The sequence below is a fragment of the Micromys minutus genome (assembly GCF_963924665.1).
Source record: "Micromys minutus genome assembly, chromosome: 9".
NCBI lineage: Eukaryota > Metazoa > Chordata > Mammalia > Rodentia > Muridae > Micromys > Micromys minutus.
In genome coordinates this window covers 60,953,120-60,972,133 of record NC_137978.1, presented here as the reverse complement: position 1 = coordinate 60,972,133, position 19,014 = coordinate 60,953,120, and the positions used below count along the sequence as shown (strand labels likewise).

Genomic DNA, 19,014 nt, shown 5'->3' with positions numbered 1-19,014 from the left:
AAAAACTGTCAGTGGGTACCTCCATCCTAAGAGCCTTTCCACGGATAAGAGAGCTTTCTTATCCAGAATGGAAACTCAAAGACCACGACTCTTACTGAACCATCTCTTAGGGGCACATCCATCTCCCTAAGGGGGTACCCCAGAGTACCACCTCTCCCAGGGGTAGTGGAGACACAGACAACCCTACTTCCCCCTCCCAGGTATCTCCCTGTGCCAACCCCACCCTTCTGCACCCTGCACTGCAGCTGTGTGCTCCAGAGCTGCCAGCCTCCGTCGGATCAAAGCCCTGGAGGATGCCATTAGAACTACTGTCCAGTCCAGTTACAAGAGAAGGTCATGGATCTAGTACAGACCATGGAGGCAGAAAGCAGAGAAACCTCCCACTCAAGCAAAGACACAGGCTTGTCCACCCAGATCCACCCTCCCCTAAGGCAAGCAGACACACCCAGGACAACCAGCTGACATGCCCCTCAGAGTCAGAAGCACTCTCTGTGGGCCTGGGATATCCCCACTAGCCCCTACCAGCTCAACATTCCTGCTCAGTCCCTCGTTCTCCCCGGAGGTCAGGCCTCCAGAGCTTCCTGGAAGGTTGAGCTGCTGTGCCCCATATGGCTTCCCACTTGGGACACCCTCCTACGCCCCCTGCAAGATGTCACCAGCCTGCCCTTCCTGTCACTCCCCCTAGAGGTCAAGCCTCCTGAGCTTTCCTGGAGGGCTGAGCTGGCTCACATGGCTGGGGATATGTTGCCGGCACCAGTAAGTACTCATGGGGCCCCCGAGCCTGCAATGACAGCTTTCCACTCGCCCAGCCGGACCTCTGACTTGCTCCTGGGTTCCACGGAAGCAACCAGAGCTACGCAGAGCCCGACAGGATGTCAAGGATGGCTTTGTCATTACAGCCATCACAATCGGGAGAACCGTAGCCCATCTAAACTGTACAGGTAACATCAGGATGCAGGCAAGGAAAGACTATGTCAGAGGCCTCAGAAAATGGGGGAGGGTCCGGGCTGAAGTCTCCCAGCATGCCTATAACAATCCGTACCTTTCTCTGTGGAAAGAACACTAGGATCTCCACCATCGAGGTGGGCCGAGGTTATAAGCTGGCCCGGTGTATATGTCTGTCTTAGCAAACATCTACCAGCCCTAGAGACACTCATCTGAGGATGTGTGTGGCCAGGAAAAGGGCAGAAGCTCAGCTCTGGTGACACGGATCACATTTAAAGCCACAGGGAAGGAAACCGGAAGAACCCATGATGGAAACGTCTGAATCGGCTACACTGTGTAGCCTCAGAGCAAACGGACGGCAACAATGGAATTCCTGGCAACTGGCATGAGTCCTAGACCCGGATTCCCTCCGAATGTACAAGAGGTGAGCACGGGATCCGAGAGACAGAGAAGAGACACAGACGCAAGGGGAGCTCAGCACGTTCCAGGCATCCGGGGGACCTTTCTCGCTCATCCCGTTCAGCACACCGGCCAAGTCACACTAGCTCTTCCCCTGAGCACACAGACTCTGCTTCCCTCTCGGCCTCCCCGCCTTCTCTTCCCAGACATCAACCTCCTGCTCCAGTGGCTGTAGCCACTGCTCCCCTGACTCCTGGTGTCTTCGAAGGCCTGCTCCTGTGATGCACTGTCTCCAAGACACCTTCAGCTGTCTTTTAAAGCAAGTCAGATTACTTCATTACCCCTGGCTCACAGAGTGCTGAAAATTCCGGCCCTTAGTCTTTCCCACCCGAGGACTTTTAAATCACCTCCAGTCTCCCTCTGCAGCAGTCTCCTGCCTCATCTTCAGGTGGCGGTCCACTTCACATTCTTAATCTCTGCTGCCAGCTCCTCAGAGTCTGGCTCTGAGCATCCCACCCCACCTCATCCTAATCTCACCACCTACCCAAAGTCCACCACATTTGCTTTTTTGAGCGTGGCTTTTATCACCTCTTCTGTCAGAAGTCTATGCTAGATAGCAGGGACTTCTCCCTCACGCCATCCTCTAGGAAGTGAACCGGAGGCACCAGGCCATCTCTGGATATTGAATATAACCAGATCTTCTGCAAAACCTTCAGAATAGGGGGAAATCTAGACCTGAGCCAGAGCCAGATGGGGTCTACGGACATCGGAGCGTGCAGATTTCTCCCCTCCTCCACACCCTGGTGAGGCACCCTGCCTTAGAGGACCCCAGTCCCTGGTCAAGTCCACGGAGAAGGACTGAGTCAGTGAGCAAGAGACTTGGCCTTGATATTCCCTCTCCGAGTCCTCAGAGTTCCCAGGCTTCATTATCAAAGGTGGAGAAAGCCGATGGCAGGATGCGGGAGTCCCGCTGGACCTCTTGGGCCCATATACTCTGCCGGGTTGCTAATCCCAGTGGGCATGGCCCCTGGGAGTCAACAGTGAGTGGAAACTTCGGAAAGGGAAAAATTAATGGGCATGTTGTGCCCGGAGAAAGAAGAAAACAAAAAAGCGTATCATGAAAGGTTTAGGCGTGCATCAGCCCTATAAAAGAGCTTTATGGGGGACCCGAGTAGTCTGCTAGTGCCTAGGCTTTGGGGTGGGGCATGCAAGGTTCTTGCCTTCCCAATATTGTAATCCTCCTAGGAAGCAGAGTCAGGCCGGAAGATTCTAGGAGGACAATGACGTCCATGTGCAGGGCTGGAGAGGTGGCTCAGCAGCTAACAGCACTGGCTGCCCCAGCAGAGGGTTTGATTTCCAGCACCCATGCGGCAGCTCACAACCATCGATCATTCCAGTCTCAGGGGATCTGACACCCGCCCTGACTTCAGTGGCCCAGGCACACACACAGTGCACAGACATACAGGCAGGCACACATATAAAATATTAAAAAAAATATCAAGATGCCAGCAGCAGACCCAAAGACGACCTTGGAGCAGCAAACTCTCCACACAGCCTTTCTCGAGCAATAGCCTAAGCAGCCCTGGTGCTACTGGGGGACAGGAGGACAGGAGGACAGCATTAACACACCTTGAGTACAGATGGGCTGGTGTCTGGGACATGACCACACTAGATGCCAGGAGGAAGAGCTTCAGGCACTTTAGCCACCAAAGGCTGCATTTGCCTCTGATTTGCAAGTTCCTGGGCTATATTGAGGATTTTTGTTCATTTCCCAAGGAACCCCATCCCGAAAAGAAGTAGGGCTCGCAGCTTTTGGAGACCGTGAAAAACCCTCAGTGAATACCAGGGTGCTTAGCTCTCCAATCTCTTCCCAACTCTTCAAAGGCCAGGGTTACACGCCCAGATGTGGTGGTGCACACCTTTAATCCTAGCAGAGACAGGCGGATCTCTGTGAGTTCAAGGCCAGCCTGGTCTACAGAGTGAGTTCCAGAACGAGGCAAGAAACAATTTGATGGCAAAGCCAGGGCTGAAATGTAGGTGTCTGTGTGACCCTTTCCCCATCTATGGTATATGAGATACTGGGGCACAGTCCAGTGAGAGAGGTAAGTCTAAGGACTGAAGTGGCAGTCCTCCAACTGGTCAACCCACACTTCCCAGAGCACTTTAAGAACCAGGAGAGGTACCTTTGCATCCCAAGAGGCCAAGGTCCGAAGTCCATTCCAATGCACACCACCGGGGAGCTGCAGGGTCCCCCAGAGAAGGAGGAGTGGGTGGCTCAGGCAGTCGGAGGGCAGGTGTGATGGAGGGGGGGTCTGCCTTCCTTCAGCAAGGTTTGTGTGCCTGCTAGAGAGAGGAAAAAGGGCAACAGATTAGGTTTCTGAACTGGGAAGATGGTTTAGCTGATAAAGGCATTTGCTGACAAATCTGGGACGCACATGGTGGAAGGAGAGAATCTAGTCTCACAAGTTGTCCTTTGACCTCCACGCTTGCCCCATGGCATATGTGTACAAGGGTGTGCATGTGTGTGTGTATGCGAGTGTGCACGCGTGAGCACATGTAAGCACAGAATACACACAAAACGATAAATATAATTAAAAATCTTAAAGATGATTAGCTTACAGCTGGATCCCACCAAACTACTACACAAGAGGACAACGGGAAAGTCCTGACACCCTGCGTGGTGACCAACCAGTGAAGCAGGAGATTCTCGGACCCTGCCTTGCCACTTAGCAGCTGGCATCGCCATGGTGCATGCCGTGCCTGACTCTGCAGCCAATGTGCCCTTTGCACAATTATTAGCCACTTGCTAGGAGGTGTCATACCTAATAAAAGAATCAAGCAGCGAGAGACCATACTAGGCTAATCAGATGCCACCCTGGGAACAACAGAAGGATCACACCCAAGGCTGGGCACCTAGGGTGAAAGATCATCCTGAGAATGGATCCGGTAAACAGTGGCAGAATCCAGGCAACAGGAACCACCAATGCTGGGTTTCCAGGCCCCTGTTCTTCCCAGGTTTCTGCTGGTGGGCTCCTGGCTGCTCCCAGGACCCCCTGAGCAGCCCTGTGGCAATCTAAAGAACTGACAGGTTTAACAGGTGGCTCTGCTGCCCCCCAGGATGGTGAATTTGATCTCTTCTCCATTTCCCTCTCAGCTCTACGATGGTGCTATTTCGTCTCAGACAGGAAAGAGGGTATGAGGACACCCTCAAAAGAGGCTGCTGAAGAAACTCCTCTGTGATAGGTGCTGGGCCAAAAACAGTGGCCCTAAAGAAAGTCGGAGCCCCACCACCGCCAACCTTTGTGTCAATTTAAGCAAATATTGTGGCGTTTCCATGGTGATCCCTGTTTTGAATATCCACTTCGCTCACTTTCTAAAGGGCTTTTCCTGTTTGCATTTCAACTTGAAACCTGTAAATATTTTCAGCCTTTTTAGGAAAAAAAAAAAAAAAGAAAAGAAAAAAAAAAAGAAAGAAAGAAAGCGCCCAAGTGCGTGCAAATACCAACAAGTACACAACTTCTCAGGCGTGCAATCTGGCTTTGTGCGAGTAAGGATGTGGCCCATGGAACCCCGAGGGTGTTCTCGCTATCCACTCTCGAACCCATCCTGCATCTAGAGCTGGCATTGAGATTTGGGTCCTCTGTCTTTCTTGCCGCAGGCTAGTCACATCCCATACATAGTGTCTGTGTGTTCCCCGAATGGCTCGTCCTGGTCCGCACAGTCTGGCATGGAGCGGGCAGCAACCTGGTTGGTTTTCTAACTTGACCCAGCCATCAAAGTTCTCAGAGGGCTCTCCTCGGGGTTTGTGAGCCCCTCCTCTCCTGACTCCCAAGGCTGGGTGAGCAGAGAGAGGCTGGCTCTTTGAAGGCCAGCATCAGCACCAGACCCTCCTCTCTGCAGTGACAATGGTTCAGGACTCCCGGGGGGGGGGGAAACTGGGCTGTAAGGTGACAGCAAGCTAGGGCTGGCTCCCATCCCACCCTTCAGCATCACACAGGGTTAACAGTGTGTTTCCTGGTTTCCATGGATTCTTGCCAGGCCCCTAATGTGAGTTTCGTGTGATTTGGGGGAAGTGGATTTCCTTTGTTTTCCAGTTTGGGAATATTTTTTTTCTTTAAAAAAGAGGAAAAAACACTTTAATGGGAACTTCAGGGCCACCGAGAGACTTACTCCTTTGGGTTCTGAAATTCTCTTGCCTGTCAGTCTAGAATTGCCCAAAGCTCTTGACTCTGGCAAAAAAATAATAATAATAACTGTGGGCCAGAGGAAGGGGTATCTTGGATCACAGACAGATTGTACCCTAGACCCACCCTCTTGTGGGGGTCTCTACCTTAGTATCCTACCAAAAATCAGTGTCTAACATCAGAGCTAACACACACCCCTTCCAGTCACACACTGGAACACTCACACTTGCTCAGGCAAGAGGTCAGGAGGAGCAGCCACCTCTCAGATATGAGTGGAACCACATACCAGAGGTGTTCCAGAGTCTCATGTTCTGGACAAGAAGAGCTCCAGTTAGGTGAGAAAAGGATACTCCAGACCCCCGAGGACCTTTGTTTCTTCCAGACCACTGAGGGGCCTGCTCAGAAGAGGAGCTAAGTCAAGGGTGTGATCATGGCACCTCCTCTTCCATTTTCCCTGTTCCTACCATTGCCGCCCAACCTTCCTACGGTAGCATGACCTTTTTACAAGACTCCCCAAGCAAGTGGCCTGACCCATTTACCAAACCAAGGCTTGGGCCCCAACGCCTTCCAAGCACTGTGGCCCTCCCACACCACAGGCCCCAGGGCTGAGGCTCCAATGTCGGTCAGTAGGTGCAGAGCCTAATGGGTCTCTAAGCAGACGCCCAGGTAACGAGGTGAGAAGCCAAACACAATGACAGTCAGCCCTGACACGGAGATCCCAAACCAGGCTCTGAGGCCGGGGGGGGGGGGGGGGGGGGGGGGGGGGGGGCATTCTGATGGCCTCTCTGCTGGCAGGCTGTAGCCTCAAGGCTTGGTTTCCTCACAAATCTGGAAGGACAAGGAAGAAAATGGCAGGAGCCATCTTCCCTCCAACCCAACAGGCTCGAGTCAGCAGGAAAGGCTTATGGTGCTCCAGAAAGTCCCCAGACCATAACTACCCTCTTCTTTTCAACCTCATCAAGAACCTTCCAGATCCTCTCCCAAGAGGACACATATGCCCCTCTGCTCTGTTCTCCACGTATCTGTCCTCAGAACATTAAACTCCACACAGAACCGGAGTAATTTGTTCACAAGCCTGTCTTCACTACAGATTCTTAACTCCTCAAGGGCAAAGCCCAGGTCTTAATTATCTTTGCGTTTCCAGCACTTAGCACAACAGCTGGCCCATGGTGGGCGGCGTAAGTGTTGGTGAAGCTGAACTAGTCCCTGATTTCATGTCACAATCAGAGGAGCCTGGTGCAGAGTCTCCCTCTCTCCCAGCAGGTCCTCAGCTGACCACTCTCACACTCAGACCCCTGACCCCAACCTGCCTGCAGGTCTCCCTCCTCCTCCACCAACCCGATTAATCCCGACCTGAAGGTTCGAAGGGATTTCTGCTCACACGGGCCTTTCCCAACTTATCTCAAAAACAACTGAACACCTACTATGTGCCAAGGAGGAGAGGGCATAGTGGGTGAGTGGTTTTTGCCCTCTGCCAATCGGCTCACACGAGGACGAACGGCATTAGCTAACTAGATTAATTCGACTAGCACGGTGCCAAGTGCTCCACACACCTGATCACGGTGAATCTTTACAACACAAAGGCAGGAACAGTATGGGCCCCACGGATAGATTAAGGAGAGTAAGTGCATTGATATGAAGTGACCAGTCAAAGGTCACATGGCTCACAGGTATGGAAGCCAGGGCAGGGCTGGTGACCCACTAAAAGGTCTCCCTCCATTCCTCCCCATAACCTCAGCACTCGCCCTTGTCCAGAGTTTGTGTTCACTCATATTTCTCACCCCTCCCTGCCTGGAAACGGGTCTCCTGCAATACACCAGGACTGCCTGAAAGCATCTGGACCCTGCAGCCAGAGGCAGCGTATGTGCTCCTTCAGGAGGTCCTGAGAGACAGCTTCTGCTCCTCCCCGAATAGGGGACCACGGATGATCTTTCTCCTCCACAGAGAGGCAGAAATTCTCCCACCATAATGAACACCTGCTTCAGGGGCGTGGGCTTGGGGAGCACTCTTAATGCGCCCTTGGTTTTTATCTTAGGCGAGTGTGTGCAGCACAGGGAGGGAGGCACCCATCACCTCTTCAAAGGAGAGAAGAAGATACAGAGATGGCAGGGAGAGATCTACACGAGCCAGGAGAGATGGTGGAGAATCCGCCGGGGTGGGGAGGGGACAGAGCGCTAATGAACAGATTTCATAAGCCACCCAGAGTCAAAACAAAAACACAGACATTGCCCAACTTCTGGGTTGTATGGAAAAGGAGGGGAAAAAAAAAACACAATAAAAAAAATCCACATCTTAAATACAAAAATCCTCCATGATGTGTTTCGGCATGAAAGCGTTCTCCACTGCATTTTTCCTCTGTGACCTCACACAGCCTACGACGGGTACGCCCAGTACGGCCGGTATTTGATGGTACACACTCAGAGCAAACGCACACGCTTAACCAAAACAAGGGCAGTAAATATTCAAATCACTCCAAACTGGCATCTCGAGGCTTCTTCACAGGATCTCTGGAGCTGGCTGCGTTGACTCTGAGAAGAGCCCTTGTAGATGTTAGGCAGTGAGACACAGAAGACCAGAACACAGTTCAAATAGAAGGAACTAGAACTCTCAGAGCCTAACTCCCAGCCAGCCCATGAGGGGGGAGTTGGGGGGTTCCTATGCTTATAGGGCTATTCTACTGTGAAAAGGAGAAAGAAATGGGGCCCACACATCACTGAGCCCTTGCCTACATATTACTCACCCCACAGTTACTGTCTGTCTCATTCTTGTCTCGCCCTCCCCCTTTTAATTGTTGGATGAATTTACAGAGCACCGTGCCAGAAACAATCAACTCTGGGGAACAGAGTTATACAGAAAAGGGCGTGTCGTCAGAAGGAGACGGATATCCATGGAAACCACCACCTTTCGAAGAGGGCTAGGTGCAGCTTGGGTGAGGTGGACCGGGTTGAGGTGTGGAGAAATCTGCTCCTCCTAGAACGTGGCCTTAGGAAAGGTTGGAGTTGCTGGCTGAGGTGACCAGACACAGTGTAGAAATGCAGGAAGTAAAATCAACTAGACAGCCTGTTAAAGGCAGGGCTATTAGCACTCGAACACACACACACACACACACACACACACACACACACACACACGCACACGCACACGCACACACACACACACACACACTTTATATGCCACTGTGCCAGGTCACTGGGCAACAGGCCATAGGGGCTAAGGGCACAAGCTTCAAAACCAGATTGCCCAGGTATGAATCCAAGCCCTGATACTCCTGAGGTGTGTGGCTCCGGAAAAAAAAAAAAATGTTTTCTTTGACCTTTCTGTGTCTCAGTTTCTCCATCATAAAACAGAGATACAAATAGTTACTCCTGAATCTAGGCACTAGTCATTGATTATGGGTAACATTCCAAGGGGAGAACAAGAAATAGGTGAGAGGTCACAGAGAGGGGGTGGGCAAGAGCGCTCCTAGGCACTGCCTCAACAAAGGGAGAACATAATCGTGGTTCATAGGACTGTGCGTTGTGTACTTGGGGTTGTAAACAACACCATATACAGTCACCCCAGTGATCCAATGAGGTAGATGTTCATCTCAACTGGAGAGTTGAGAAACAAAGACTCAAATGAAGGCTGGGACACACCCAAGGTCACACACAGGCGGAAGCACCAGTACTCAGAGCTATTGGACAGGAATAGGCTGAGGTGAGGCAAGCCAGGGACAGAGGCTCTCTACAACCTGACTTGAATAGATATGGAGTGGTCCAGGATTGTTTTCCCAGATGACAAAATAAAGAACCCCTCTGTACCAGTGGCTTCAGCGGAAGGAGGGGAAGATGGGCTGGGCATCCACATTCCACAGGAGATTAAAACCAGGACCCACCCCCACAAGACCAATGCCACCTGCTGAACTCTCTCTGCCCAGTAGGCATCTCAGAATCAGGAGATCCCTGGAGAGTATGGACCACCTGACTCCTAGCAACAGACCCATAAAACCTGAGGAAAATCCTTTTTCCAAGTTGGAGTTCCATGGAGAACCGGAGTTTTGACCTTCTTGGAACCTAGGCAGATTCCCTGGAAAGGACAGGGCACAGGCAAGGGGAATCTGGAGGGGCACAGATCTTCCCCATTGAAAACCATTTCCAGGGAGTCCTGCAAGCCAAGCTAGAGACACAAGCCGTCTGCCCCGAAAGGTTTTGTCCTCACCCTAGTTGAAGACCAGGCTTGGTGGCTCAGCCTTTCTGCAATCGACCACCCAAACTCATTCAGATATTTCCTCTCTCTTGCCTTTTTAAAAAAAATTTAATGTTCTCTATAATTCATCCATCCTAGAAGATAATCGATAGAGCCCGTAATGAAAATCTGAGCCATATTTTATGATCCGCTGCAAACAGAAAGGGCCACATCAGCAGGTCCGTTTTTGGCTCTCCCTATCTGTCTTGCCAACTGCCCGGGGATTGCTTGCCCTGCCGGCCCTGCCCACAGCCCTTTACCCTGAGCTCACACAAGCGGGGCCACGACCCTAATGCTTACTCAGCCAGCCCAATCAAAGGATAGTAACAGGCCTTCCTGGAGTGGCCCCCCAACTTGAAGCCCTGGCACCCGCACCCTGAAAGCTCACCACATCTTCATTCTGTGTCCTCTGGAAGTCCCCAAATTTTTACTAGGTGGCATGTCCCACCAAGAGAGACTGCTTCAGGACCGAGGAGAAGATGATTCAATTGGTACATTACTTGCTATGTAGGCATGGTGGCCTGAGTTCAGACCCAACACTATAGCCAGGTATGATGGTGCATGTGTGCAGCCCCAGCTCTGGGGTGGGCATAGGGATGGGGATGAGGTAGGGGTGAGAGGGGGTGAAGACAGACCTTGGGGCTTATTGGTCTAGCTAATCTTCAGGTTCTATATTCAATGAAAGACCGTGTCTCGAAAAGAGACTCACTCTAGTCTCCACACACATACATATACACACATGGACACATATGCACACATACACGTGCACAAACTATAAACACATACACACATGGACTCTTAGAAGGTGAAAAACCTGGAGGAGGGATGGGGAAGAGAGAGGGAAGGGAGAAGGGAGACATACTGCCTTTCCTTATCCTGGGCTCTAAACTCTATCTTGGACCTTCTGGTCGGTAAAGGGTGGGACATGATTGTTCATTTTTTATCAACTCTAACAAATCCTTCCAGTCTTGCTTGTCTCCTTCCCTGTGAGGTGAGTAGAGAAGCCAGTCAGAGGAAAGCATGGGACACTGAGGAGAGCGCCTAGACTCTTGTCAATCAGCAGGCTGCCTGTTCTTCCCAGCATCCCTCACTGTTTTGCACCAATCAGAGAATAACACAGGGTAGGTACAGGAAGAGGTGACTCCTGTGTTAATCTGAGTCCAGAGAAGGGAGGGGAGGGGAAAGAGCTCAAACCAATGAGAAGAGTGTGCTTCAGTCACATGATGCAGCATGCCACAGGCTGTAGGAAAAGCCTCTCAGTGAATTCCAGGACAGCCAGGGCTACACAAAGAAAACCCTGTCTCAATAAAAAAATAAAATTAAATACAAAAAAAAAAAAAAAAAACCCACAAAAACAAACAAAATCCCCAAAACGAAAACTTTAGATTTGGTGAAAAAACTTTGAATAGGATTGTTTTGAAGGCTGCGCATCGGAATGCCCAGTGTTGTCCAATATGGCAGTCTCTGGACACCAAGAGACTCTGTGGCTACCAAGCACTTGGAATAGGGGGAATATGACTAAGGAGCTAAATTTTTAATTTTATTTAACTTTAATTAATTTACATTTAAATAGCCACATGTGACCAGAGAGTAACTGTATTGAACAAGACAGGTTTAGAGGAATAATCTCATTGATGTAAAAATAGCTTTTCTTAATAAAAAATTAAAAACCCTTTTATCCCGATGCAACAGGAATAACCATTATTAACTATAATAATAGTTAATATTTAAATGTGCTGCGGCATGCCTGGCTCAGCGTTAAGTATTTCAGATGGGTTGTCACACGGAATCTTAACCAGGTTTATAGTTACTGTTATTCCCAGTTTACAGATGAGAAAACTGAGGTTCAAAAATACCAGGTCATTGCCCAGTGTCACATGGCTGTGCCTCAGGAGTCTTGGCAATTCCCCAAACTACTTTTAGCCATACCCAGCCTATTTTTAAATTATTTTCTTTAACATTTAAGGCATTTTTTATATTTACTCAGAAGTATAAATTATAATTATAGAAGAAATATATTTTTAAGGATTAATTTTATTTTCTATGTATGAGTGTCTTTCTGTATGTATGTGTGTATGTATGTGTGTATGTGTGTATATGTATGTATGCATGTGTGTATGTATGTATGTGTGTATGTATGTATGTATGTATGTGCAGTAACCACATGTGGGGCATGTGGACCATGTCTACATGCTTGCCTGGTGCCCATGAAAAGGATGACAGATCACCCAGACCTAGAGTTACAGACCATTGCAAACTGCCATGTGGGAGTTGGGAACCAAATCTGTCCTCAGCAAGAGAAGCCAGTGCTATTAACCACTGAGCCATCTCTCCAGCCCTCCCCACAAATGTCTGTCTGTCTGTTTGTTTTTCAAGACAGAATTTCTCTATGTGGTCCTGGGTGTCCAGGAACCCACTCTGTCCTTGAACCCAGAGATCCACCTGCCTGTCTCTGTGTCCCGTGCTGGGATTAAAGGCGTGCACCACCGACTCTACCACTCAGCTCCAAAGATGTATTTTTTTATATACCCTAAAGAGGGTTGGAGAGATGGCTCAGTGGTTAAAAGCACTGGCTTCTCTTTCAGAGCAACCACATGGTAGCTCATAGCTGTCTGTAACCCCAGCTTCAGGGGATCTGATACCCTCTCACTGACAGACATGCAGGCAAAATAGTAACACACATTATATATATGAAAGACACCCTAAAGGGAAATATCTTTCCCTAGGAGCCCCTGACTAATAAGTAACTCGTGGTAAGAAGAGAATAACGCCCCACATGCCCTATGTCAAGAAGGGCCAGCACCTTCAGTGAAGCTGGCCTGAGATCTCCCACAAATACATCCCCCTCATCCCTCACCACTCAGAGCAGGTCCTTAGTGCTTTGGAGATTCTAGTTAAATCCCTATCTCAAAGGAGGTGAGAAGGAGGTGAGGGGAAGGAGAGGATAGGGATGCTGGGGCAGAGGAGAATGGAGTGTGGAGGGTAGATTGGGAACGTCTACACTGACGTTCTCACCTTGGGCTCTAGCTTCTCACCTCCTCTTGCAGGAACCTAAGATTTTAGTGGAGTCTGGAACACAGGAGCCAGCAAGGTAAAGACAAGATCAAGGCCTTGGACATAGGCAGACTTATTTTTTTCCAAGAACAGCCACCATTCCTAGTCATCTGCCTACTCTTGGGCTTGGTACAGAATGAGGAGGGCAAAGAAAATTCATCTCAGAGTCAGGGATGGATGAGGGCAGCCCAGACGATGGAGCCAAAGTCAGAACAGACTCAGGGAGATTTCCAATTGTATTTTTGCTTTCCAGAGCATCAACCTGGGGTCTGAGGACACAAAGTGACAGCCTCACCTAGTGTCAGCCTCACCTAGACTGAAACACTGTGAGGAGACAAGGGTAAATGTCCTTACTTAGAAGTTACCATTTTGTGTACATCTGGTCCCGTCTCTCTGAGGATCTCTGTCATTTCAGCCTATCCTGAGTTCCCCTGAATTCATATATTTATTTTTTGGGGCCAGTTTCAGGTGCTTCTAGTTTATCACACGATCAGTCCTGTGAGGTACACTGGGTGTTTCCAGAAATTACATCACACACACAAAAAAAAAAATCATGCAATTAAAGTGTAACGAGGGAAAAAAAAACAGAGCTGTTGCTTAATTTCATATTTTAATTAGCGACTTATTGTAAACGTAGACTTTTAAAATGGAGGCGCCTAAGCAAAGCCAGTAAACAAGGTTTCTAATGAATTAATTTCACCTCTCTCCTCCTCCTCCTCCCCGATGCAACGATCACCATCAGATTTGCCTCGCACCCTCTTTGTCTTCTGTCCCCATGTCTTTATTTTGCTCAACAACATATAGTCCAAATAAAATTAGGAAGTCTAGTACCATGGAAGCCCAAGGGAGTCCTGGCCCATAGGTTACTTAGCCTTGACCTTGAAGTTGGCTGTGGGCAAAGCATGAAGGTGAATGTCTCTTCAGAACTGACTCTCAGGGGACCCCCTGTGTTCCTCTGGGGCACAAACCTCAAAAGAAGGCAAAGAGGAAAGTTGGGAACTGGGAGACTGAGGCAAGACTGGGAGGGAGGGTGGGGCTACGGAATGAGGTGAGGAGACCCAGAGAGAGGAAAGCTGAGATGATTCGAACCCCATGAGTCTGCAAGCTGCCTGGGGGAGGAGAAGGGTCCTGGGGTGGGGTGGGGTTGGAGAAGAAGCCATCTGTGGCCACGGAGAAATGCTGAAACTAGAAGATCCTGTCTAGGTGAATTCAGAGAAATGGTAGGAATAGTTCTCCCAGCCGTGCTCAGCGGTGATTCAGGGACACCCCATCACTGTTCAGGGAGCTTCAAGGGTCTCTAGCCATCTCTGGGGGGTCTCCAGGGTTTCCCTTCTCCAGTCTCCAGGCTTGGGAAGTTCGCCTGGCAGCTTACAGACCTGTTCCAGGAACAGAGCAGGCTGAGAACACAAACCTTCTACCCTCTGTTGCACACTAAGGAAAGACTCCCAGGGCTGCCTCGTGTTCCTGGTGCTCACTCGGAGGCCTCCTAATTACCCCCAAGGACTTGGCCAGATTAAGGAAGATATGGTGGACTAAAGCATGCCTCTCCCTGGTACTGTCCCCTCCCAAACCAACACAGAGACACCACTGGGGATCAGCCATCCTAGACCTGGGTTGTGGCATTTGGTGTCCCAAGCAAACCCCACTTTGGCCACTGTGCCAGTCTGAAGAACTGCAAAAGAGGAATTGACGGAGACGCCATCCACCTATTTCCTCTTCCATTTTAGACCCTTTAAACTAGACCCTCTGTCTGACACCCACATTCCCGGTGATAGGCAGCTTTGTGATCACAGTGGCGAGGGGCTTGGGGACCATCCAGACCTCTTCTCACTAAGATTCCAAAGAAAGGAAGGAGGGGAGGAAGGAAGGACCAAAGAGAGGAAGGGGCTGGACCCCATGTCGTTACACACCGGTTAGGAACCCAGACCAAACCCAACGACAGATCCTGCTGAGATGAGCTTCAATAGGAAAGGTAAGCTCCCATCAAACACAGGCTGGGCATGGATGTGCCCCAAGATTAGGGAATTGGAAGCCCATCTGAGGAAGCTGGCCCTGGGAAGACAGAAACAGGATTTAACACCTTATCCAGGCTGTCTGGTAAACACCCTGAGCCTTGCCTACACTCCACTAGGCAGCTGGGGCTCCTCAGGTGTGCGAGGATGGGCAGGTAGAGACAGCAATAGGAAAAGACAGGAAAGGGGGGAAGGGGCTGAGGGGTGGAAGTTGGGTGGGGCTGGCCTAGGAGGACGGGATGGGAGGCAGCCAAGCCAGACAGTCCATGAGACAGCTGACAGGTGCAGGAAGGGGGGTAGTTTGAGTCGGGGCTAGAATACTGGAGTTTACTGGTGCTATATCTGGGGATGGGGGTGAGGGCAAGGGAAGGAGAGGAAGGGTAGAGTTTTGTGGGTAAAAGATCTCGGAGTTTAACCACCTTGTCTTCAGACTAAAGTAGAAACTGGGATAGCCTGGGCACTCTCGCACACGCTTTCGAAAATCACAAAGATCGGGACTTCCTGAGGCCAGGCAGAAGAACAGTGTGGGTTGGTGTCTTTCAGAACACCCGTCCCCAGCACGAACACGCGTGCGTTGGGGCCCGAAGTCAAATCCATTGGGAAAGAGTGTTCTTTTGTTTGTAGAGGATGCCCACACATTAGGACGAGGGGTGTGGGGGATAGCACTGGACCTGAGGAGAGGGTCCTCAGAGGTAAGGATAGAGAGGAAGGAAAGAGGTGCCTGGGGGTCCCGGTGGTTCCCAGGGAAAACCACCATATCTCCAACCCCAGTTCAGAGGCCAAGTGAAGAGACCTGAAAAATGCCCATGCCCAGGCCCTACACTCCTGCTGCCACCTGCACCACCGGCTCAGCGGGGCACCCGCTAATCCTTTCCTCCTTCTGCCTGTTCCCTGAGTAATTACAGTTTTGGGTTGAAATCTCCTTGGAGTGTAACTCCCTGCCTGATGCCCTGTCTAAATCCTTGGGTACACAGCAGGGCATCTCCCTGTCTGAAACTGCGACAGACCATTTCCACAGCCAAGCAGCACACCCTCGCTTTAAAATCTGCTCCCGGCTTGTACTCTTCCTGTCCTGGCCTTGGCTCCTTCAAGCTGTGTGGACCCTGCCTCTGTGGTCCTCAGATGTCAGCTCTGGGCCTCCCACGTGTGCTGGTGAGAGAGGAGGAGGTTTCTGCCTACTAATGTTCATTCTGCACATTCTAAACCCTGTGATCCCCACAAACCCATCCCTAGTTTCTTCATCTGAAAGAGCTCTAAAGAGGCCAAGATGGAAAGGTTTCCCACACTGCTACCCCCCATGGGAATGCCAGCCCTACTATTGGAGGCTAAATTGACCCTTAAATGTATCCCACCACTTAGGTCAGTGTGAGTACTCTCTGCCCCAGATGTGGTCCTGCAGATTAGCTACCAAGAGAAGCTAGGGGCCTGTCGTGTCCTGTTCTTCTTGGCTCCAATGCCAAATCTGCCGTAAAGACCATCATCCTTAAGGGTTTTCTGTAAACTGCTCCAATTTCTTTGACAGATCCCTCTAGTCTCTTCCATTCTGATCTAGCCAATGTCAACACTGAATCTTCTCCTTAACTGCATCTACCTTTGACAGTATTCATACACATACACACAAACACACACACACACACACACACACACACACTCACTCACCACCTAAGCAAGAAAGAGAGAATATACTAGAACCCCCCACACACACAAACAAAGATATAGAGTTTGAAACAAGCTAAATTAACTCACTGTTTCCCCTGCACCAGGCAGATATCCAGAAAACCCTGGGCAATACACCCCACTGACTCTGCCAGACATTAGAACATTTGCTCGGTTCCCTACCTTTTGGAAGTGGGTCCTCAATGCATCCCTTTGGGCCATTGCTGCTGATAATTTTTCAGAGATAAACAAACCGGTTTGGATAAAACAAGATCCAACCTGAATTCTTCACCTAAAACTCAAAAAGAACCTCACCTACCAACCTTTTTCCTTCTACCTTTCCCTCTCTACCTACCTTTAGTTCCAAGAAATTCAGGTCATTTGACTTTAAAAAAAATAAATCTTTTTGATTTATAGACACTACCACACCTACGTAAGGCTAGTCGTTTGTCCCTACTTGAACAAATGCTGGCTCAGTGAAGAAGTCCTATTCTACTTTTTTTAAGGTAGCCTGGGCTAGAAGAAAGAACAAGGAAAGACAGATGTGCCTGTCATCCTCTGTTTTGTTGGCTTCTAGCCTGTCTTTCTCATGTTGCTTTTAGGTTCCAAATTCCGATTATTCCTTTCCTTAAAAATCAGTAGTCCCTTTTTAGAGGGCGAGTGTGGTCTGGACAACTGGTCTACCTGCCATGTCCAACCAAAACAGAAGTTGCTCAGCTCCCTTGGGGGTTCACTAGGCTAATACAGGCCTATGTCAGGGCAGGAAGAAGCCCAAAGCATCAAGAGTTTCCTTCTGGGATCTATGATGACATGTGTCTCTCTACCAATTCGGTGTGTGATGTACCTGCCTACACCCATAGTCCTTCAAGCCTGGCACATCCTTACCCACCACCCTATCCCACCTAGTCAGGCACCTCAGTGGCCTGGGCCTTTCTAAAGAGTGCCTTGTACTTTCTGCCCTCAGCTAGTCTGGAACCTCTGCCAGGGCTCCCGCCTCCAAAATCCCCATCAGTGGGGTCTGCCTGGTCCCTGTAGCTAATTTACACCCATCAGGGTTTAAAATAGCTGAAGCATAAATGAAAAGTCCAATTTCTTCAAATTTGCATTGTAAAACCATCCTTCAACTTCCTTGAAATAAATTTTACTATTTTATTAGTGCAAACAAAATGGTAATAAAACACTAATACAGCGTCTTGTATCCAGGGGAAGAGCTAAAATTAACATAGAGCGAGCAGTGTTTGCTATTACATTCAATTACCTTTTTACTTGAGATTTACATTCTCATCCCCTTAATCTCCATAGTAGTGACTTCAAAATCATTCCTCCCAGGCTCTGCCCTTCCAGAGCCCCCACAGCTGGAAGCCAGGCCTCCCGCCCAGATGGCGCTCACCCTGGGCACGGAGCCTGCCCCTTTCTCCACAGCTGCCACTTGTCACAAGGTCCCATTCTCCCCCCTGCTCATAATTTTCTCACATCTCAGCCTCTCAGTGTGAGGCAAGTTCAAACCAAAGGTCTCTGACCTGAGGCACAGGCAGACATACAGTTATCAATGAGAGATGCACAGGGCATGGGCCAGGGGCATTGCCTGCCACTGCTGCTAAAGCCTCTGCCTGGCACGATACAGAGGCGGGAGCTCTTAGGAGTTCTGGGGAAACCGCCATCTCTGGTTTGACAGGTTGTGGGAGAGGACTTGCTACATGGCACAGCTGGGGACTCTGGAGGGTGGCAGGAAGTCGAGAGCAATGGAGAAACTGCCGGGTCTCACCTTTCTCCGTGTGGATGAAGTCAGAGTCTGAGGATGTGCTGTTAGTTGGTGGTGGTGGCAGGGCTAGGAATCACCTCAGATGTCTCCCTGTCCAGGGTTCTTGCTTCAAAAGACATTACCTCGACCAGCTCTCCCTCTGCCAGTCACCACCATAAAACCTGATCCCACGAAAAGGACAAGTATAGCGCAGCATACAGTCGAATGTGGAACTGGTGAGCTCAGCTCCAAGCCCCTAGGGGAGATTCCTGTGTTTCCAAGCAGCCCAAAGGCTTTGCCCAGATTCCAGAACTGCCCTGGACCAGCCACAGGACCACAGGCACATAGCCACTCCTTCCCCACCCTCAGTTTCTCCACCTGCCTACAGATAATCATCCCTGAGCTCACTGGGACCAAAAAGATCAAGTGAGCACAGTACAGTCATGTGAACCTTACAGCCCCACTGGCAAACCTTGAGCCAAGAGCAAAGTGAGGTTGAGGGCCTAACCAGAGCCACAGACACAGGCCACGGGGTCCCAGGCAAAGATACCACTGGCCTCTGTGATTTCACCTTGAACCACAGCCTTTCTTTTCTGTTCCAATCTCTGAAAAGAAAAAGACCCCAAATTGTCCCCTACAATATCTTTAGCAATAAAATAGCATTAAAACAGCCACCAAAGCCAGGCCCCACCAGGCCCCTCCTGGGAACATTCAGATAGCAAGTCTGGGGAAGGCAGACAAGGAAATTCTTGATAAAAAGAGTTGTAAACCTCTCTCCCCTAATTTTAATCTACCTGGC

The 19,014-nt window shown here is 49.9% G+C and overlaps 1 protein-coding gene across 1 annotated transcript in view; it reads right to left on the bottom strand.

Moving 5' to 3' along the window:
- CASZ1 (castor zinc finger 1) overlaps window positions 1-18,324 on the bottom strand; it is a 127,671-nt gene extending 109,347 nt beyond the window's left edge. Inside the window, exons 1-2 of the mRNA XM_080922057.1 lie at window positions 18,240-18,324; window positions 3,528-3,687 (exon numbers count right to left, since the gene is read on the bottom strand). The gene's annotated coding sequence lies outside the window, so the exon portion shown is untranslated. The remainder of the gene's footprint in view (window positions 1-3,527; window positions 3,688-18,239) is intronic.
- Between the last annotated feature and the right edge of the window lie 690 nt (window positions 18,325-19,014).